The 23,352-nt window shown below is 43.7% G+C and overlaps 1 long non-coding RNA gene across 1 annotated transcript; it reads right to left on the bottom strand.

Annotated features, from left to right (window-relative positions):
- Positions 1-1,549: 1,549 nt before the first annotated feature.
- LOC132994373 (uncharacterized) lies at positions 1,550-22,878 on the bottom strand. Its single transcript, XR_009676660.1, has 5 exons — positions 22,555-22,878; positions 21,767-21,848; positions 18,426-18,494; positions 2,054-2,127; positions 1,550-1,953 (listed from the first exon to the last, which is right to left on the bottom strand). It is a non-coding gene; the product is annotated as an uncharacterized LOC132994373 (long non-coding RNA).
- Positions 22,879-23,352: the final 474 nt, after the last annotated feature.

The raw sequence follows: 23,352 nt of genomic DNA, 5'->3' as shown, positions 1-23,352 counted from the left end.
CTTCTGTTACTATGGCAACAGATCACGACAAAGTCCTGAAACTGAAAAAAAAAAACCCACGACGCTCACTTTGGATTTTATTTAGTAAAAGAGTTTTATTTTAAACAAAGGGAGGGGGGGGGAGGGGGAGGGGGGGGGGTCCAACATGTTTTTATTACATTCATTTTCAAACAACGTTCATGATCGACATGATAACGGGGATCTGATAGTAACCATGTGTGTTGTGTTTTATTGGTCCGTTTGTTTTAGAGTCGCGGTGAACAGAACATGAAGACCAACACGGCCGTCAGAGCGCGAGGGGACGGGACGGCCTCAAAGCGCTCGTTTGGTCAGACGCGCAGTCCGAACACTGAAGCTATGATTAAAAAACAGAAAAGAAGACGACGCTCAGTTCACCGCTTCTCCTTCTCGACTCCCGGCAAATCAAAAAAATGAGACGAGTAACGCAGGAAGAAACTCGAGTTACTTTTGACCCACTGTTTCTTTATCGTTTGGATCGGAGACAGTTTTTTTGAATAAAAACCATTTAAAGACGTTTAAAGAAGCGAGGCCGATGTGAGGAAAACTTTCTTCTAAATGTTTCTCAGGCCGATTACAAAACACTCTAAAAAGTGATTTCACACCTGCAGAAAACTCCTGAAACACTCAGGCTGAGCGTCATGTGTGAACACAAACATCTGAATGTTTCTCTCTTCACCCGGAGTTTCTCCTCCAGCCTCCTCGTATTTATTCACCTGGAGCCAGTGGGAGGGGCCAGTGGGAGGGGGGGTGGTGACCTTTATTCCCTGTGATCGCTGCACGACCATAGACTGTCTGCACGCCACCTCTACCATCTCCGTGCTCTAATCAACCTGCTGCTGCATGTTTCCTGTTCTCCAGGATGTTCTTCTACTCTTTTTAGTTCACATTTAGCATTGATAGAAAGACAAATATTCTCATTATAGCGTCGTATAGAGGACTCTGTTTTACGTCATGTCTTACCTCAGGAGACCCCGCCCCCCCCCTCCTGTCTGACCTCCTGCTGTGAGGTGCATGTGTGAACAGATCAGGAGGATCTCTGGAGCAGTCCTCCTGAAGTGATCTCGACGGCTGAATATTAGATCACCTTTTAAGTATTGTAAGTTTTTGAACATCTAACAGGAAAATAATCTTAATCCTCACAAAGGTTTTGATTTAATTTCTTCTTCAGGCTTCTTGGTAAATAAACTTTAAATCAATGAAAAGTTTGCAGACTTTAACCTGCTCGGGGAAATCTATGAAATCGTTAAAAATCAGGCTAAGATATGTATGAAGTGCAGAAAAATCTTCATAATGAAGCGAGCTTAAATGCAACTTCTGACTCCACAGAAATATTTCATCCCTCCGACGTCCTTCTCTCAAAGATTGAACCTGGAAATCTGGGAGTTTAATTCTGGATCTGTTGCTCCCTGAAGTGCAGACTGTTCAAAATGTATCTGAAGCCTGTTCATGGTCGAGACAGGTTTACCGATAATATCAGAGAAGAAGAAACTTTCTGTACTTTGTTGTTAAAACAAATACAGGAGAGGTATGAGTGGTAATGTGCAGGGCTGCAGTTTAATGACAGAGATCCTGCATGGAGGGAGTTTGTGCACAGATAGCCGAGCTGAAGGGGCCGTTTACTTCTTCTTCTACATACTAAATTAAGATGTACAACGTACAGTCATGCCATTTCTGGCTTTTCTCACCGAGTTGGTGTTGCTTGCTGACACAGCTCGACAGGGTCAAGGAGACGTCTGACTCACCTCAGGCCCCCTTGCTCTCCCCGGGGACCGGCCTGTCACTCACTCTGTGGTTACGCATCATAGCTGACAGAGGCACAAAGTGAGAGCTCGATGCTGCATCAACAGCAGCAACATCATCACCCCAAAAAAAAAAAAAGAAAACAACCATCCTTAGCATGACATCTTCCTTCCTAGTTTCACCAGCGGCTCACTGTGGAGGGGGAGAAGAGAAGAAGAAAAATACACATTCACACCACGAGCCAATAATAAAGTGTCATTCAGAGCTAAAAATAGACGATTTGGACATTTACCTGAAAGATTCTCCTCCCTGCAGTTTGGATGTGGACGGCCTTGCGATGGAGTCGTTATGAAGTGGAAGGTGGACCTGTGAGGATTTAAAAAATGAACGGGTGTAACACTTAATTTCAGACTTAAGTTCACTGAATGTGCGCTCTGTGATCCATTGAGGAGTCTGCGGCTCATCGGTGCAGCGTGCGGCCTTTAATCGGTGCGATAGTTAGATGACATAATAAGCGCTGCGTGCATTTGACAAAGAGTCAAATGGCGTCCGATGGTCACCGAGCACTTTGATCTTTGTACATTCAAAATGAAGACAGAACCCCGTCAGAATACAAACGATGCTGAGGCCAAACGGTACAGTAAATGTTCTGTAGATTATTATTATTATGTTTCATCCGACAGAGAGGAGCGTTCTGTGATAATCAAAGAGTGCCCTGTTCCCATCATGCAACACTGCAAGCCAAAATATGGCAGATAAAATGGCAGCTCGCCAAACACAGCGAGATGTAGCGTAAGAAACGTGGATTATAGTGCAGTAAGGTTATTTTTCACTTTTTATTGTCTGCTTGGTTAAATTTGTACGATTAATATTCTGCTTCGCTTCGATTTCTGTTTTTTATCTTAAATGATTCACATGACAGCCGTAGTTCTGGATCTGGGCGTGCAAACAGAACGTTATTGTGCACTTTACAGTTAAAGCGTTAACCCTTTGCGCTCCATGCACAGCTCCATCTAGACCTTCTCATATGAGACGTTGTTCTCAGACAGACAAAAACACCAAAAAAGAAAGAAAAAAAAAAGAATAATCTGGCACACAAGGCGAGATGCGGCTCAGTCGACCGTGCCTTAGCTCACAGGAGTGGGCGTCTCTCTCTCTCTCTCCCTCTTTCTCCCTCTCTCACTCATTCTGCTGCATGCTGCCATTTTAACTCTTCCTGATTGGCAAGTCAAGAGGGCGGGGTGTTGGGTAGCGGCGGCCATGATGGTGAAATCACTACACCCACTCCCGAGGAGCAGCCTCAGCATCAAAGGCCAACTCGTGCATTGGGCCGTGTTGTGGTTCAGGCCAAAAACCCAGAGACAGGCTAGGTGTAGAGGTTACAAGTTACGGCGTGGAACAAATAAGAATAACGCCAACAAGCACGCCAACAACACGCACGCTGAAACATTCCTGGAGAATACACACACGCAGCATGTTGTTCAGACATTTTGGAAAATGAGCAGAGACAGAAATCATCCCGATTATCTGCAAAGACTTTAAAAAATAAAGACGTAGAAATTATGACATCATGAGTGTTTTAAATTGAAAACACTAAATTTAAAGATATTACAAAAGATACAAACTGTCAGCGTTTATATCATATTTAAATTTTTGGATTGGAGTCGTTGAGCTTGCATTTATATTTTAAAAAGCTGAAACTTAAAAATCAGACGTTAAAACGCTCAAAGCCGGAGCTGCACAGAAGTGTTTCCAATCGAACAGTTGAAGGAAATAAAAAAAAACTGAGATCGAAATCAAAACAACAGAATTAAAGCTCAAGGTTGAATCCCCGTCTTTGGTTCACTGAGGTGACGCATTAAAGAACGCTCAGCTACATTTAATATAAAGCTCAGGACGGGGGAGGGATCTCAGGAAACACGTAGACCATGAATGCATCATGATTTGTTGAATGTTACAATTACCAAGAGAAAAAAATGACTTACTGCACACAAGAAACAATTCTCCTCAATATGTGAACGCTGGAAAAATTAATGCACCAGCGGGCTTCCTGTCAGAGATTTTAAAAAACAGTCCTTAAAGAAGTGTGGTCATTGGATCAGACGTCGGCCGAGTCTAAACTGTTAAAAAAGTTCTCTCTCTCTCTCTCTCTCTCTCTCTCTCTCTCTCTAACCGTCTTGATGCCGTCTGCAAGCGGACGGGAAACGTCAAACACAATTTGGTGAATTAAAAACAAGAACCTTGCTCGTGTCCCCTCAAAAAAGATTGTGGGACACATCCGTACCCCCGCCTTATTTCCCCCTCACCCCCCCCCCCCCCCCCCAAGTCTTTAAAATTAAAAAAGAGAAGAAAAAAAAAATGACTTCCTTGGATGACCTGAGTGGATTCTAACCAACTACATTTGGGGTCAAAGTTCATTATGTCCCCTTGGCAACACCAGGGCAACAAGTAACGGTGTCTAGACAGGTCATGGTATCAACCCCCCTAACGCCCCCCCAACATCCCCATGCCCAAACCAACCCAACACCCCCTGGTTCTTTCCGGAAGGAGGTGTCAGCAGCAGCCAAGTGCAGAGTAAACAGGGCAGGGAGGAGGGTGGCCTCTGGCCCCTGTGAGGTCGGATCAGCACCTCCACCCTCCGCTGATCAAAGCCGAGGATCCTCCATGTCAGGGGGCTGTGGTCAGAGGGGGGGAGGGGGGGGCAGGGTCGGGAGATGAACTCTTCTGTAATCTAGACGTGTCCAGACCCCGATTGTCTTCTTTCACAGCCTAAAAATGGACCCTTCCGGTGCCGCTGATTACATTAAGGGAGGACGGCCTCCTTTCACTGGGGGCGCCCGGGACAAAAGAGGCGCTTCCGTGCCCCTCGCCATCTGGTCCCAAAATAACAGAAAAGGTCCCAGGAAGAAGAAAAAAAAAAAGGGAGAAGAAATAAGCGCCCAGCCTTTAAATGAAAGGGCCGCTGTTTGAATAGACGGGACAGATAAGCAAACATACAGTAAAGCCTCGCCACGTTTACCCCGAGATTGGAACCCAACAATCTAAAATCAGCAAATAAAGCCGTGTGCGTGGGGCGCCGACGAGCAGGTCCGCAAACTATTGACAGATTTAACCAGAAATGGAATCCATGCTGTGCACCACACAACTGTGCCACACATACATCATTATGGAGCGCTAAATATCAACGCCTAGAGGCTTCTCCATCCGTTTAAACCGCTACACGACCACGCAGCAGGCGAGGGAGACGATGCAGGAGATAAGACGTCATGTGTTCACATTAAAACTCAATCAGTAGCTGAGAAAGTTGGCACCAATGAACGTTATGTGCAACTTTATGGAGAACGCACGTCGTACGTCTGCCGTATTTCCCAGCACGGGTTTCATTCGGCGCCACTTTGCAAAAAGATGCATGTCAGCGTTTCCATCCTGGCGTCATTTATTTTTAGATTTTTTTTAGCTGTCGTTTGAGGTCCAGATTATTTGGTGTCATCCATCCTGGCTTTGGAACGACCCAATGAAATCAAGCCTCAAGACCTCCATGCTTGTTTTGATATTTTCGACGCCATCGTCTCCGGTTTGCGAGTAACCACACAAACAACCAATCACGTGCAGAGTTAAAGGAGAACATCATTGTTGGTCTTTGCTTGATGTTTTGTCATAAAGTGACTAAAAACTGGAACGATGATGAACAGGAAGTCGTAAATCTAAACGTGCTAAGACTCGCCCGGCGTCTTTTTTAAAGATCCTTCTTTTGGTTTTAACATTTTGTTCGGCCTCCATGAACGCTTCCCAACATGTCCGCCTTTCACTTGAGCTGCATCGCCTTTGTTTTTGTCACTAAATGTAGAAAATCTGGGATTTGGGAGTTCACTGATTAATCACACGCTCTCTGTTATGCACGACTCGTTTTTTCTACTCGCAGTCCACGAGGAAATATTTAGCTAAATAAACAAACCTCATTAGTGGCAAAGGTGACGGCGCCCTTGATCCGGAATGGTTTTTGTCAGGAGGAAGGTGAACGTGCGGCGTGGAGAAGGATTGAGCGGCATGCACGCCCAGCTGGGACGAGCAGCCTGAAATCTGAATTCAGCTCTCGAAAAAAATATTCTGCACACAGGAAGTAAGTCGAGCAGCTTCACATCCCAAAGGTCAGTGTGACCAAGGACTTTACTCCTTTCTTAAAATAAAAAGAGTGTGAAAACCTCAAAGGGGATCCAATGAATGTTCAGCTCCACCAATCAGGACAGAGATGTTCGGACTATGAACTTCCTGTCATACCTTTAAACCTCCTGTACCTGCACATAAAACCATCTACAGCACAGAAATCAGCTTTAAATCGAATGTTTAAGATAGATCTGTCATCCTACGGGTGCAGGATTTAAAAAACAGAATAAACTGATATATTGTTTAGTAGAGTTAAAACACCCTTAATATCCAAGGTGAATCCATGCACCTGATGAAGGAGCTTTGAGTTATTCATGTTATTTTAATATCTCCTTCTTAGAGTTAAATAGACAGTGTCCTCAGCTCTAGTTGATTATGCATAGTGTTAAATAAATGAGCACTGAAGTGAAGCGCTTACCTTCAAAAAATTGGGTTTGCTACAGGTCAGAATTTTTAATCTATCGCTTCATTTTTTTTACGTCATCAAATCAAACGGAGGCCAGTTTTCACTTCCTGTTTCCATAAATAAATAAATAAAAAGCTGTTGGAATAAAAGTGAAATTCAAGGACAGAAGAAGAAGAAATGGTCACACACCATAGAGGATTCACATCTAACCAAACGTACAAAGTGTGAAACGAGCGCTGAGACAAACGACCCCCAAAAAGGGAATTTTACCAAAGTGACCCGGAAGTGATCGAGTGAGCGCTGAACGACTGTGGGAAATGTGTCATGCACAGTTCCGGGTCAGTTTTGGTGTTTTGGTTCTGTTGAGATTCTGTCGTTTGGGGACTTGTAAATGTGTTCTGCTGATTGTAAACTTTTCTCAGCGCCGTCTGACAAAACAAAAACATTATTCATTGAATTTGTTTACATCCTAATTTTGTGAAGTTAAATCTTCTTGCAGAACGATGTCATCGCCTTTCCCGTCTTTGCTGTGTTCGAGTTTTGCTCGTTTTGCTCGTAGTGGCGCCTGGCCCAAAATAAAGGTTGGTTCTTTTTAAAGAGGCTGAGGTTTTTACGTTTTACGGTGTATTGCACAAATCAACAGGCTGAATAAGAAAACGGACAGTCTGCTGGTTTGATTCTTGACAGCTAAATGTGGAGAAGTGGAGGGATTACAGTCGACTGCAACTTCTTAAGAGACATGACAACACGCTCCTCTCATCCTCGTTGTGGTTCAGCAACATCCTATAAATATTGTACATCTTGTTTTTTTTAAAACTATATGTCATGTCATGGAGAAGAACTTCATTTAGGAACGATGAGGAGAGAATAACCCACAGCGGGTGATGTGTTATCTGTCTGTCTGCTGTTCTAGTTACAAAAATCTCAAATCCAAAATAAGAGGACAAGTTCCCCTAACCCCCCCCCCCCCCCCAAACCCTCAGAGATGGAGGCATCCAACAGCTCCTTTATGAGACTGAAGGCTCTTCTCCTGTCTCTCTTCAGCTGTCCTATCCAATAAAGGCAAAAAGGTCCAAAAATAATGATAATCAACATGCATAAACACGGCGTTGACAAGCAGTTGTCGGCCATATTTGGGGGTCTTTTCTAACGGTTCTGCACACTTGCATCCACTCAGAGAAAATCTAACCCCTGGTATTTCATGTTGCTTTTCTTTGTTCCTCATTTACTCCAAACATATTTTCTGTTCTTTGTAGTTTTTGATTAGAAACTATCTAAAAACACGTAGACCCAGGAGCGTGGCATGGGCCCCTCTGGAAATCTGATTGGCCTTCCCCTGATATCAGACTTTTACAGCAGCTGCCTGAGAAGTCAGTGTGTTTGCCAACAACAACAATCGATAGTTTATAAAAACAAACCGTTTCCTGAGATGTCATGCACATCACAGGAAGTGGTTTAACGTGCGGCCTTTCTGCGCAGGAAATAATGACTTCTTTGGATTTCCTACAAGGCCCCCACCAGAGGGGTGACCTGGGCCCCCCCTAGAAATCTGAATTGCCGCCCCAGGTGTCATCCTAAAAGTGCTAAACTGCGATTGGCTTTTGCCCTGTCAGAGGCGGGACTTGTGTGAAAACCAACTATGAGGTCTGTTTTTTACAGAGGCTGCTTGTAGTTTTCATATCAATGAAGCAGATTTTATTTTGTTTATACTTGATGTTGCTCTGCCTCTGGTCACTTCCTGTCAGCACCTCTGGTCACTTCCTGTCAGCACCCGTGTGTCTGATCAGACTTAAATCTGTTTGTTTGCACTTCCTGGTTGTCTCCTCCTCTCTCTCATTGCTTGTGTTCTCACTCTCTGACGTTCATCGCTTTGGATGAAAGCGTCTGATATATTCATTGTAGAATTGTGTGTTTTTGTGCACGCCACACTTCAGGCTACTCCTGCATAATTCAGAGCCCCGGTTGGGCCACCCCAGTGAAAAAAGTCTGCACACGGCCCTGCGTATACCCGAAGAGAACAGAAGATACCAGGGCTGAGAGCTAAAATGCTGCAAGATGGCGATCTCCTGGTAAATTATACAAAGAAGGTTAAATACTGATTTACATGTGTGGGAGTCTGATGCACACCACTTAAATAAATCTGATCATCCTTCACCAGAGAAAGGATGCTTAAAGGGGAAAAAACAGCTTTTCTGAGTTGGGCGACCTTAAACAAAAAGTTGTACAAGAAGAAAAGTGTTTTATATTTATGAAATTCACTTTGTTTTTTCAAACAGGTTGAGCTTAATAAAATAAAAAAAACAGAGGACCAAGATACACAAGAGCTGAAGCAACCCTCCTCGTACAGTTGCTACACAGGAGTTAGACCTCCTCCTCCTCCTCCTCCTCCTCCTCCTCCTCCTCCTCCTCCTCCTCCTCCCCTGCCAAATGTTGATTCCTAAAACATTTGAGAAGAAATGCAGGAAAGCCAAAAGCCCTTCCACCTGCAGGTTGAGCCACATCTGACGAGTACTGTCCAGTGGTCCTGCATGTACTACAACACGCCTGGAAATCAATCGAGTGTTTTCCATACTCTCTCTCTCTCCGACTTCCAAAACTCTTCTTCTCCTTCTGTGAAACATCAACACTGAGGGGAGTTCTCCTGTTAGCATCACCGAGTCCCTCGTCCACCAAACTCTCAACACTGGAAAGTCCTCTACTTCAAAATGTAAACAAAAGCAGCATTATTAAGTCCAACCCTCCGCTGGGTCCCTGAGTCTGCTGGGGGGGGGGGGGGGGGGGGGGGGGGTTTCACACACACACACACACACGCACCGGCTCAGGCTTCACAAACTGCAGGATGAGTGAAGCGAGCGTGACATATAGAGGGCAGGTGGTGCCAGTCAAGTGAAGTGCACAAGCACAGTCCCCAATCTGTAGTTTCTTAGCTGCATAATGAGAGTGTTTTCTCCAAATAATGTCATCAGGCCTTATAGAGAGACTCATTATTCAGTTGCGACAAACAAACTGGAAATAACATCCAATCCTACGGAGACCTGAGAGCTGCGTTCCTGGGAGGGACGCAGAGTCGCCGTGTGAAACGAACAAGAACCAACACGACACCTGGCATTTTGCAGCTAAAGTGGGCTGTTGCACGCTGCTGAGCACAATGGCGAGATATGCCTCTGTTAATTGTGCAGGTTTGAGAATAGAGAGTGAGGGGACGGGGAGGGGAGGGGTTTGCACATATGTTGTCCAAATATATATTTTTTTTCTTTGAGAAATCAAGCATGATTGATGTTTGTTTGTTTTTTTTATTTATGTGTGTTTTATTTTAAAAAGACAAACTGAAAACTGCCACACAATGAAACTATCAGAGTGTTTGTGGCGGACGCTAATTTTTCAACACTCGGCCGATATTATCATATCAAGTGACTATCGGCATCTGCTGAATTTATCACAGATATGCACCAATAGATTTATTCACCAGTCAAACAGCATTTCGTCTGAGTATCATTGTATTACACTAGCAGTTCTCTGTCACCAGCAGGGGGCGCTATATGGATTACAACAAGCATCATCACTCTGCAGAGTATCAAGCGGTGATGCACGGACATGCTCAGTTACTTTCCAGTCGAGTGAACATCTTGTCTTTGTTTAAATCTTTTCCACAAGTGTTTGAAAACTGAGGTATCAACGCAATAAATGTGAATATCTATATCCACCTCTAAAGATCGAATCCAACATAGATCTAAAAACGGATATCGGCCGATATATTAGTATCTGATTTTTTGCCCTCCCATATATCGGTATCGGCCCCAAAAATCCCACATCAGTCGGGGCCGGTAAGATGCAACGTGATGTAGCTACAAAGCATTAAACATGAGTACAGGTCTGTTGAACTAACCAGGCGTTGGTGGCTCTCTTAAAGGTGGTGAAGTTCGCAGTAAGTTTCCTGTGATTGGGTAGCGAGCTCCAGGATTTTACTCTGTTTTACAAGCTGCCCTGCTGCAGCCCTGACGTCCCTGCATGTATCTGCAGAAAGGCTAAAGGAGCCGTTTAAAAAACCAGGAGTCCTCGTCGCAGCGGCCGTGGGTTCAAAACCGACCTCTGACCTTTGCTGCATGTCACCCCCATCATTTTCAGGCTTTTATTCCCTTTATTTTAGAGACAGGACAGTAGATAGGGTTGGAGCTCAGGGACAGAGAGAGAGCGGGGAACGACCCCCGCTTGGAGGGTCCATACTTGGGGTGCGTGCACTGACCACGGGGCCATCGACCACCGCTGTATAACCATTTTCATTTCACTTATTAACATGATTTCATTTGTAATAAAACTACTTTTTTGTATTAATTGTTATAACAATGAGTTAAAAAAAATATAACATTTTAAATGAATTTATGAAGTTTTTTGGACGGCATCTTGCGACCCCTTCTTCGTGACTCGCGACCCCCAGGAGGGCCCCGACCCCCCCTTTGGGAACCACTTTATTAAAACAACAGAAGGATATTCTCCCTGGAAGAGGCTCGTCATATAGAGATAACAAAAGCATACATCGATTAGCTTACACTCTAAATGTGGAACAAAAAGGTTTGCACTTCTCATTTCATTTATTTATATACAGCTCGCCATGACCATATATGGTATGGAGCAACAACAGGACATACAACAGAGCTCAACAGTGACCGCTAACTTTCTTAATTTTCCCGTTCAAATCTGCCATTGACATTTCAACAAGTAGTCTGTGAGACTGTGTGGAGTTTAAAGGGACTGGATGACGTTTTGTTGAACCCACCTGAGAACGATAACGCCGCCTGACCTCTGCTCGGTCACCTACCGCCGTTTATATCTAAAAAAGCTCTTAACTCCTTGCTGCCCAAGCAGACCTCTGAGATCAGCCGCCTTCTGCCTGCTCACCATGCCCGAGTCAAGGTCGAGGTCAAAGGGGAGCCGGGCTTTTTCAGGGACTCTGGAACAGTCTGCCACTTTCAGATTGCAGATTTTAACTCTCCTGTTTTCATTTTTTTTTTCTAACCTTCATTTAACTTTGGTTTTTATACGTCTGAATTTATGCGATTGCCTTTTTAAATTGCTTCTGTAAAGTGCTCTACAAATAAAGTCTTATTATTATTATTTGGTACATTCCCTCTCCAGTGAGATTCTGACGTTTGTAAATTAGTTTCAAGCTTTGTGAAATTGTTTTTGCATCTTGTAAATTTTTATCTAAAATGTAAATTTGTCTCAGGCTTTGTAAAAAGTTTCATACTTTGTTTTTTCTTTTTGCCATCGACAGCTCAGGTTTTTTTAATCTGAGTGCAAGACATCTTGTAGCTGAAAAATAAGAATCGTTTGAGAGAATCGAGAGAGAAAGATCGTGATGATTAAGAATCGTGCAGCCCTCGTTAACACTTGTAACTAATAGTGATCGCAGTGCTGAAACGGGGAATTGACAACAAATACTTTGACTCAGCAGGGGAGTAAAAAAAAAAACTCCACTTCAGAAACAACGCCACAAAAAAATAAAAACAGTGATGAGTGCTCTGACTTAAGTCGGTGCAAACATTTAAAGAGGGTAATTAGTTCACAGTTAGAGCATTGATCAGCGAGCGATGAGGATGAAAGGAGAAATGGGAATGGGCTGGTTCCATTCACATCACAGTGGGATTCTAGAGGTCATGTGCTAAGTCCTGTTAAGAGCCTCGGAGGGCAAACAGCGAGCGCCGAGACCGTCTGTGTGTGCGTGTTTAGATACACGGCACACAAACATGAAAAATATCAATTTCACATTTGGTTTAACGCTTTCACACTTTGTGTCACCGACACCCAGAGAGGAGGGTCGTGGAAGACAAAACACAGCTCCTGGATAAGGATCATGTTAATGCCTATCAATTAGGATCAAAAAGGGATTAACCGGCATGGTCGCAGCGCTAGGACAGGGGGCCCATGCAAAGTCACTGAATACTTGGGGTCACACCCCCGACTTCATTAGGGCCTGACCTTTTCCGCACCATTGTGTGACAGGAAAGAGACCCTGCAGTCTGAGTTTCCCCTCGGCCGTTCTTACACGGCTTATGGAGAGTGGAGTACGAGACGTGCGGGGGAAAGCCGTTAGAGATCAGTGGAAAATGAAATATTCACTTTCAAAGTCCGCCGAGACTTATTAGGTTACTGCAACTATGTGCAGGTGGGTATTTACTCAATCAGCCCCCCAACCTCCCTGCAAAGGAAATCTTTTTTTTTCCACCTTAGAGAGAGAGAGGAGTGAGATTTACTAATTAGTCATGGTGCAGCCTTCCCCTCGCTGTGATGTAGCGGCGGGCTTGACGAGCTCAAACGCCTGCCTTGTTGTCTTCACAAAAAGGTCAAATGGCAAAGAGAAAGCAGGTACTCCAGGTGTGCAAGTGTAAGCCCCAATTAGGGAAAAATGCATGCACACACCTCCACAAGACTCACCTAACCAACTTCAGGAGAGAAGTTTCAGTCAGGCTCGTGAACATGGGGGAACTGAGAAGACTGTTTTACCTTCAAACTCCTCGACTAAGACTCTCGTTTATACGGAAAGTGAATCGTCTGATGGGGAAGTAGGAGGTGGTCAGTTTTTATTAAAGACCACAGAGGACATTGCACCTCTTCCTGCGACTTTAAGTTTCTCTTGTAAACTGAAACACTTTAAAAACTCTTCAATCAAAACTCTTAGCAGTAGCGTCATGGTCTTAATATAATCTCGTCTCTCATGCTGTGTTTTTATGCAGATCTTGAGTAATATATGTTGTGTTGTTTTGCATTGGCATGTGCCTTTTTGTTTTTTGAGTCCCAAACAAATTTGTCGTCACCCGTCTGTTCCTGCAGGGGGCGCTGGAGTCCCATCGATGGCGGTCTCCATGCTGGAAATGCTGTCTCAGTCTAACTTTCAGTCAACCTAACGACAGGCTGAGAGCTGGAGCTGAGGCGGGTTTTAAACCTCCTGACAAACCGTTACACCGCGCCCACCTGTCAATCAGGTCAGCTACACGCCTTATTGTGAATAACTCTTATCCTTCATCAAATCAAAACTGATGAGTCATCAAAACATTCACCCCCCGTACAGTGTGTGTCCATCGAGACATGAGCTAATCACACCTATTTGGTTTTTTGAACCAGGCTGTAAACATGTTAATCTCTGCTGTAAAAACAGGCTTTTTAGAATGGGTGTGTATGTGACTTCCTGTGTTTCTGCAGCCAGCCTCTAGTGGACACTCAAGGAACTGCAGGATTTTGCATTTCAGCATCGGATTAATTTCTCAATACTGGAGGTTGCTGCTTGATCGTATCTTGAGTTTAATTTGAAATTTAAGATCATGCATTTTGTTCCACTTTCATTCAAGTTTTTTTTAATTGTAAAAAAATAAATAAATACTGAAATAGTTTTCTTATTCATTCAGCCCGATATTCACATTACCATTTATTATATCGTCTGTTTCACTAAAGTTAGATCCACTGTATCGAATCATCACAGATTAAAATGTGTACAAACAAATCACACACACGTGCTCATCTTCAATATTTACTAAATGTCACTGACCAATAAGACGGCAGGGACGCCAAGTCAGAGTGGGGTCAAAGGTCAAAGTGAAGAATGACGCCATTTTCTGCTTTCTGAATCGTTTCTAAATCACAGGCTTGAGAGGTGTTGTGTCTCCATCAGTCTGAAGTCCTCACGTCCTAATTACTGAAATTATTTTAGAGCTTTAATTTATCCAAAATGAGAAATACTAAAAGCTGACTGAATCAAATTAAAGCCTCATTAAACCAACGTCTGAGATTAGTTTTAATCCTCTTCATCATCATCGTGTTGTTGTCTTCTTTATGAGACTTCAGCACCTTTACCTGCCTGATGACATCACCATCACATCCTCTCTGATTGGTTGGAAACAGTTAAAATAACAGAGTGAACGCTTTTTTAAAAAGCATAAAAATAAGTTGAAATAGTACCAGATACCTCGAGTATTTTCATTGTTCTACATTCATAAGATATCTTTAAGATATCAAAAACTCGGTCAGACTTTGAGCCCCGTGTTCAGAGGGTATATTCGTCGTTGCAGCAGCCGTGGGTTTGAATCCATCCATGATCTGATGGTCAGGACATGAGGGACCAGATGAGGGACCAGATGAGGGACCAGATGAGGGACCAGATGAGGGACAACATGAGGGACAACATGAGGGGTCACATGAGGGACCAGATGAGGGACCAGATGAGGGACCAGATGAGGGACCAGATGAGGGACAACATGAGGGACAACATGAGGGGTCACATGAGGGACCAGATGAGGGACCAGATGAGGGACCAGATGAGAGACCACATGAGGGGCCACATGAGGGACCACATGAGAGACCACATGAGGGACCAGATGAGGGACCACATGAGGGGCCACATGAGAGACCGCATGAGGAACCACGAGGGACCGCATGAGGGACCGCATGAGGGACCACATGAGGGACCGCATGAGGGACCGCATGAGGAACCGCATGAGGGACCGCATGAGGGACCAGATAAGGGACCGCATGAGGGACCACATGAGGGACCAGATGAGGGACCAGATGAGGGACCACATGAGGGACCGCATGAGGGACCGCATGAGGGACCAGATGAGGGACCGCATGAGGGACCGCATGAGGGACTGCATGAGGAACCGCATGAGGGACCGCATGAGGGACCGCATGAGGGACCAGATGAGGGACCACATGAGGGACCACATGAGGGACCACATGAGGAACCACATGAGGGGCCACATGAGAGACCGCATGAGGAACCACATGAGGGGCCACATGAGGAACCACATGAGGGGCCACCCCCTTTAATCTCAGCACCCTAAGTCATTTTGTTCTAGAGGCCTGGACGGGACATCGTTGATTGACAGACAGACGGTCACCATGGTTACTCACTCTCTCAGACATTATGTCATAACGTTCATTATTTTCATGTTCAACAATGTTGATTGTTTTTGGTTTTTTTTTATTTATGGCGGCGGCGCCCGAGACTATAATGACCCACTACGGGTCCAGCTCTTTATGGAGGATTTAGAGATTCTTCACATATTAAAGCTCAACAAAGTTTTGCTCTGTATCCGTCAGCTGAGAGAGAATTGACCCCACGCTCACCGAGAGCAACAACGTCTCGGCTCGCCGGAATAATCTTAACGAAGCCCTGAAGTGTGCATAACTGTTCTCTTAAAAGAATGAGCCACTTCAACTGGACTTCTCTTTGGACCCTGCAGGCCTCCATCCAGCGGTATGTGCTCAGGATTAAGGAGGGAAGTAAAAACAGCAGAAGTTCATCATCTCAGAAGCCAAAAGTTTCTTTTCCAGAAAGTGAAGTAGACGTTCAGGCAGCTGCAGCTCGAGTGTAAGCAGGCGTGTGGCCTCCTCGCTCTGCAGTCAAACGCTGGTCACCCAGGCCTGCAGCCTTCTTTGTATCATTATAAGAGGGTGTAATGGACGACGAGCTCGCTCCATTGAAAGGTCAGCGGTGGATTTACAGTCAAATTAAAAAAAATAAAACAGGAAGTAACACTGAAGCTGTCGATGCATCGCAGCCGGAGCTGGGAGTGGACATGCTGCTCGCTGTCACAGATATTCCTACAACTCTGCAGCCAATCACAGAAAGTTATTCTGCACTTACCTTTCAAAAGACTGCAGAAAACAAGCCTCCTAACATGTGTAAACAACTGAGCATCTCAGGATGGTTACCCTCGTCTAACTCTGAGGAGGATCTAAAAAAAAAAACATGCTGCACCTGAGAATCTGAAAACATTTGTGCTTAGTTGGCTGACTGTTTGTGCTTTTTTTGTTAATGAGAAACAAAAGGTCTGCTATCCGCGGGCCCAGAGATCTTGTCTGAGCGTTCATGAAGGATCAATTTCATAGCTCAGAAAGCGTGTTTGAGCGGAGAACAAGATAGTTTGTGTAAAAAAAGGGTGGCCGATAAACGAGTCACTCGTCGTTGTGATATTAGTGCTTCATGAAGAGAGAGATGCTCAGCTGTGACTGATCGGCACGAGCGTTAAGGTTTAACAACAACAACAACAACATATCTCTTTAATCTTTACTCTCAAACCAACATCTGCTGGAAGAGTTCAGTTTGCATGAAAACAACTGGAACAAAAGCGACGTGCAGCGCTGGAACTTTTACTTTTCTTCTTCTTGTTGTTGACCATCGTCTTAAAGCTCAGAAGAAATCTACTTCCTTTAATTAAAACTTTAAGCTTTGTTAGTTTTTTTTAAAGCGTCCCCGTCTGCAACACGTGGACACAGCTTCTTCTTCTTCTTCTTCTGTGTTCTCTGCGTGCACGTCCACAGAGAGGCCCAGCTGGACACTCAGTGAGGCTTTCACACGGCGAGTGCCACACGGAGACGAGGACTCACCGTGTTAAAGGTCACCTAAACCTCTCAAGAGGTCAAGTCCTGCGTCCCCGCGTTGCTGCACTGTTACACCCGACATCCATTTAATTTATCTTAAAGAGGAAACATTTGGAGCGAGGTGAAGAAATGACTTCGCTTTAATTTATTTATTCCTCGATAATTATTTTATTTAAAAAGAGTCAAAAGGAATTACTTAAATTACATTTTTAGACCAAAGTGCAGATTTTTATTTTAACGACAAAGAGCTGAAAACAGACGAAATTTAAGAATTTATTACATTTATTTTTTAAAGCTTCAAAACATTTTTTTGTTTTTTAATTTCTGCGGCGAGATAACGCAGAAACTTAGATGTTTGATAATATTCAAAACGTCCAAGTGAATAAATTCCTTCGTTGTATTTTTATTTTTTAAATATTTTTCTTTAACGCGGTTAAAGTCAGATTTTTTTAATAATATCCAGCGCGGGAATATTTTGCGTCTTTAAAATTCAAACATTTAAAATTAATTGTGATTCTTCTTCTGTTGAATTAAAACGTCTCGCTTCCTGTGCAGCGTTTGTTTTCTGATTAATAATTATAAATAACATAATAAGAAATATTCCATCACAATCGTCTTTTCTGAAGCCGATTATTTCGCTTTATGATGTTTTAAAATGAAATGTTAAAGTGTGTTTATCAGAAGCTTTTTAGAAACACCGCCTTCAACATTTATCTAAAAATCAAACAAACATTTCACGATGAAATAAAAACGCTCGCACAAATTTAAGAGGAATTTAAAAAGTGTATTTACGTTTCTTTATTTTTTTATCTTTTGAAAATCTGCACAGTAAATTAAAGCCAGCAGGATTGTTTCACATTTCTTCTTCTACATCATAGCTCGTCTCTTTCACCACCGCCTCAACCTAAAATGGACGCTGCGGGCTTTGAGTTATCGATGCTGCGAGCGGCTGCGGGTCACAGCTGTGCAGTGGTTGCTCTTGGGAGGGGGGCAAATGGACCCATGTTTTGGCACGCTGCCAGGAGTCTCCTTGAAACCCAACGAGCAGAGGCCTTGATTTTAAATATGCCACAGCAGTGTTAAAGGAAACTGCGTCATCACGCAGCACAGGGAGACAAACGAACCGGCGTTTAAAAACAGACAAAAGCAGCTGCTGCTGGACGCCAAACAACGCTTTGATAAAAAACTCACATTTTTGATTTCTGTGTGTTTGTGCAAAAGACAGAAAAACCCAGAAAGCTTTTCATTCCAGCTCAGGCAGCATTAGAGCCCGGATAAAAGCCTGCTCTCTCTGCAGACATCATCGTGATGTCACACCTCGTGACCACACTGTGGGCGGAGACTACCAGCCAATAGCAACGCAGCATGAAGAAGCAGAGCCCATCTTGCATCAGCATTTTCCAGCTAAGCCTCAAGTCAAAGTTAGCGGATCCATATCAATGATTATCTTATGAAGAGATCACAAATGTATGTTAATAAAAGATGATTTCTGCACACGAGTGAATGACGGCGTTGAGCGTGATTAGCCGTTTTTCACCGTCACGTCACGCAGAGTTTTGGCGTTGCAGGCCACAGCTCAGCCTCTGTAGCAGACTAAATATCTCCCTCAGGCAATCACATCCTCTCTCACCGCACCTCCTGAAAGCATTCCTCAGATTTCTTCTCTCAACTTTTAACAAGCCCAAATGTGCTTTAACGAACAGGCCGACATGTATCTTACCTATTTCAGAAGACGCGCCGAAGCACCCGAAACACAGTGAAGTCATGAGAGGAGGCAGGACGAGAACACCTGTAGGGAAAACAAAAACACAACCATGAGACAACGGCGTCGCTGGACAGAATGCATCGCGATTAATAAACGACAGAGAGACGGGAAAACATTTCATTTAAAGACTTTTCGTTTCGGCGTTTAAACGTTTACATTTTTTTTAAAAGTCACAATATTCGAGTTAATACTCGAGGTGCAAAGAGAAGAATCACCGGAACATTTTAAAATGCAATCATTAAAACGACTTCGCTGCACATGAAGAGTCGTGCAGAATGTTTTTTTATTTATTTATTTGTTTGTCAGGAACAAAACATGTTGCGTCTAATTAGAGTGCAATCCCATGCAGTGTGTGTAAGGACTTGTAACCATGGCAACGTGCAGCCCTCGTTTCTGGCTTTTAGGACTTTAGCAGTATGAATTATTGTTTGAATATTTTGATGATTGAATGAAGCGTTGATTTATTTATACAACCTTCATTTAGGAGGCAAACGCCGCGTTACAGTCACGACTACAAAAATAAATAATCATCATCTCATGTTTTGAATAACGCGTCGTCTGAAAAGTGAAAAATTCAAACGCAAATCAGAAACGATAAACATTTAAGTTACGGAAATGTTTTAGCAGAAAGACTCTTCTTTGCTCATTTCTTTTTTATTTCAGGATCTGGATCTTTTTTTTTTTTCGAAAGGCGTGCAAAGATATTTTTTACTTTTTATTTTTTGCTTCAGTAAAAAAAAAAAAAAACCTCAGCAGGCCCGTGCGAAACAATTAGACGAGAGTGAGGAAGCTGTCTGAGGGACGCCAAGTATGCACTAAGTAGGTGATAATGAAGAGATCTGTCCAGGCCGGTCACTGATACAGCAAACAGATAAACATCACACAGAGCCAGTGAGGGAAAGTAACTTGTAAAGTCAGAGAGAGAGAGGCCGGGGGCGCTTTGGGAAGCCAGAGCAAACATCACTCGACCCTCCTCCCTCGTTCACACAGTGGAACATTTCAGATGCTTTCTTTTTTTTTTTTTTTTTTAAATCTTCTTCATTTTAGTTTTTTTGGCACAACAGACAGGAAACAGATTTCCTCTGCAGTCGTCAGTGAAAGTTTTTAATATTGAGAACTAAGAACAAGTGGGAGAGAGAGAGTGTGCACGCGGGGTAAATTAAAAACGGATCAGACAAAGACTCGACACCTGGCTCCATCTTAGAAGACAAAACACTTTATCTGGGAGCCTTTTTTGCACATTTTAATAATTGTCTTCTCTTCACTTATAGTCTGTAAACTGTTGTATGTTTGTGATGAGGTGTGCTGCTGCCCTCTGGGCCGGGTCACCCTCCTCATAGAGATCCTGATCTCAAAGGGTTAATGACCTGCTTTAATAAAAGAGTCAATAAAAGAAAGAAGAAAAGTTTGCTGGGATGAGACGACATCACTAAACACCTCGGTTGCTCCTCAAGAGGCCTTTACAAATTTCACTCCACTCGCTCCATCTTTCTGTCGACGCAAACAAAACAGCGATCCTTACCGGAAACATAAATATTATTTACAAAAATTTAAATCCACTCGTGTATGGTCGAGGGTTCAGGAAGTAAACCAGCGCCCGGTGACCGGCCTTTTTCTGCATGCAGAGATCAACAAAACCAAACAGCTACAGGTTTTAGATTTATCCGGCCCTCATGCCTGAGAGTAGAAATAAGGAAGGGGGGGGGGGGGGGGGGTTCAGCTGTTTTCCTACCTGGTGAGTTAACAGCTTTATGAAACACAAACAAAAATGATCTTAGTCACTTTAAGGGACGCAGCGATTGACCTCCTTCTAAATGTCCTGAGAGAATAAGAATAACAACCACAGAACGGATGAAACATGAAGTTTGCTCGTCTGTAATTAAGAGAATCAAGACTCTAAAACATGAAGATGTCACCGACTAACTCTCTCTCTTACATAAAAATAAAAACTTGTGAAGCGCCAATCTGTTTGTAAGCATCTCCTGAACGTATATTTATCAGAGTGTATTCTGCATGAACCTGGATTTAAAGCACACAGCGACGTATATTTCATAACCAGGCGCCCCTGCTGGCTTTTACATAACATGCAGAGACGTTAAGGCTGCTCACAATATTTGTTTTTTGAGGGGAGAACCCTCGAAGTGATGAATCAGACAAAATGGCTGCCAAGCATCCATAACAAAAACGAGGAGGAAGCGACACAGAAACAACGAGCCGGGGGTTAAAGTTCAAGTCGAGAGTTTTGGATTGTTTGATTTGAGTTTCTGGGACGTGTTGACCAAACAAAAAGGTGAAACATTCGTCCCAACGACTAGAAAATAAAATGTCAGAAAAGACTTTTTTTTGAAGGAGTGAACGCTCGCCGTCTGCTCGAGCAGCTTGCGGCCCGTCTCCTGCACGATGACCTTACAATGCATCGCCATGCTTCAGATGTTTCTTCTGCTCACATCAACTTATCTGCGTCATGGGTTACAATAACGCTTCTATAGCCAGCCATCTTGGCCCAAAAAAGAGAGCAGACACTGAGAGGAGGGAGGGAGGGAGGGAGGGAGGGAGGGTCTCCCCCCCCGTGTCATATGACTGCACTGTCTGCAGACTGCTGCAGCGACAGGGTGAAGGCGTCTAGACGGGTCTGAGGCAGCAGCCCCATTAGGTACACTCACATCCTCAAACACAACTCAGCTAAATCCATACTGAGGATTGTTTTGTTTCTGCATGAGGAGAAGCAAATATCTAAAACAGAGGGATAAAGAAAACTCTAGAAACTGTGGACAAGTTTAGCTTGAAATTTAAATCCAGCAGCAGCTCAAATTATATCAGATATCTCCGACTCAACCAGACAGAATACAAAAAATTATCCATTCATTTAAATGCATTAAGTGTTTGTGATATTTGTAAATATAGTGTTGGGGAAAAAAGCAGCGTTAACTCTTGATGTGCTGTGGTGAGAACACGTGGAAGTAAGATTCAAACATGAAGCGTTCAAGGAGAAGAAGTGATTCCTTCATTTTTTAGTAAATGCAAAAGTGTGGAATCTGTCATCTCAACATCATCTCTCTCACTCTCTCGAAGGTTTCCTTACTTTTACACTCTGTTATTGAGACATGCTACACACACACATATAGGCTGAAACACACACACACCTGCACAAACACGACCCTATGGACATGCACTAATGGAGGAGACGTCAGAGTGAGGGGGCTGCACGTACCCTTTCAAAACTGAAAACACAACCCCTGTCTGAACCCAGGCCCAAGCTCATATATATATATACACACTGCAAGTCTGCAACTGACCTCTCTGAGACGGTGCAGACGGCTTCCTGGACGGTGCACTCCTCTTGAACTCCAGCGGCCGATGGCTGCTCCCTTGGGCGAGCTGAAACAAGGACAAGGAGAGGAGACACATAAACACATGGAACAGAGGCCTGGTTGATTTATTCAAAAGGGCAGTGATAGATATTCAAAGCATCCAGTAGCAGATTACATAAACACACATGACATGAAACTAATTACATCCAACAACACCTACTGCCCCCCCCCTCCTCCTCCCATGTTTATATATTAACCTGGAGGAAGATTTAAAGGAACCCCTGCAAGACGCGCAATGAGACCTACACCAAGGTAGAAGAATAAAAACATGTGCACAATTTAAATCAGACACATGAAAGTAAACCTACAGCTGAACTGATGAGTCTGCAAAACACGACCCCCCCTTCTCCTTCAGGTATATCTGCTGAGTAACAGGTAGGGGTTAATCAACAACCTCACGTCAGCAAAGGTGCGTCACCTGCGCAGCCCTCCTGAAGTAGTGTGAATGAGGTCAAAGCACTGGAAACGCAGATAGCTACTGTTTTGAAATCCTCTTAATTGGGAAACAAAAACACATGCGCATCATTGTAGCAGCAGACATGATGGTGTAGTTACAGTTTGTTGCAGCATGAGCAGGGGCATTTAAATTTTAAGATAGGAACAGGTCTGTTTAAATGCAAAAACGCGCGGCTTTCATTCATAAATACAGATATTTAACACATATTTAACGCTGCGGTGTGAACGGTGTGCACTCCGGTGTGTGCGTTTCCTACCTGTGCGTAAAGAGCTGTCTGCGTGAGAGACTGCAGAGAGAAGAAAAAAAACTTTCACAGCGTTTATCTAAAAACATATTTTTGGCTCAGCCCGGCGTCTCCAGGGCGAAGGCGTTTTTTGAGGAGGTGAGCCATATATATAAAAAAAAGAAATCCCATTTCCAGCAGGCGGCTTCGGCGCAAACCTTCAAACAGACGCAAAAAAAACTCCATCTCCAATTTTATCAATTTTCAGACAGACTCCAGACAGTCTCCCAGCGGTTACGTGCCTGTTCGTCCCCGCGCGTGCACGTCGAATGGCGCGGGAAACAGAGGCAAGTGACGGAGTGACAGCGCGAGCAGCCAATGGGAAAGAGGAGCGGAATCCAGCGTCTTGTCCCATTGGTCGGTTGGCGTGTAAGCCCCGCCTCTGCGCCTCCTCCTCCTCCTCCTCCCCTCGTCTGTTGACGGCGCACTGAATAAAACAACAGCCTGAGTTAAGCAGTTCATTGCACTGAGATGTGGGTCACTGACTGCAGACTGCACTGCACTCTGGGAAAAAAAAAAGCATGGTTTTATTTATTACAGAGAAACGTTAGCTTGCTGTCTCTCACATTTGGATTCATTAATAATAAAGTAAATTTCATTAAATCATTAGATTTCCACATTACATTTACAACAAAAAACAAAGATTTTATTCCATGCATTGAATTTTTGCTGAGTGTTTTTAAACTGTGCTTTTATTTTATGTCTTTTATTTTGTGTTTTATTTCTCTTATATTGTATTTTTTTTTTTTTACTCCATTCAATCCGACCTTA

Source organism: Labrus mixtus, chromosome 19 (assembly GCF_963584025.1).
Source record: "Labrus mixtus chromosome 19, fLabMix1.1, whole genome shotgun sequence".
Classification (NCBI taxonomy): Eukaryota; Metazoa; Chordata; class Actinopteri; order Labriformes; family Labridae; genus Labrus; species Labrus mixtus.
The sequence above is the reverse complement of the archived record's forward strand: the minus strand, read 5'-3'. Positions and strand labels throughout refer to the sequence as shown.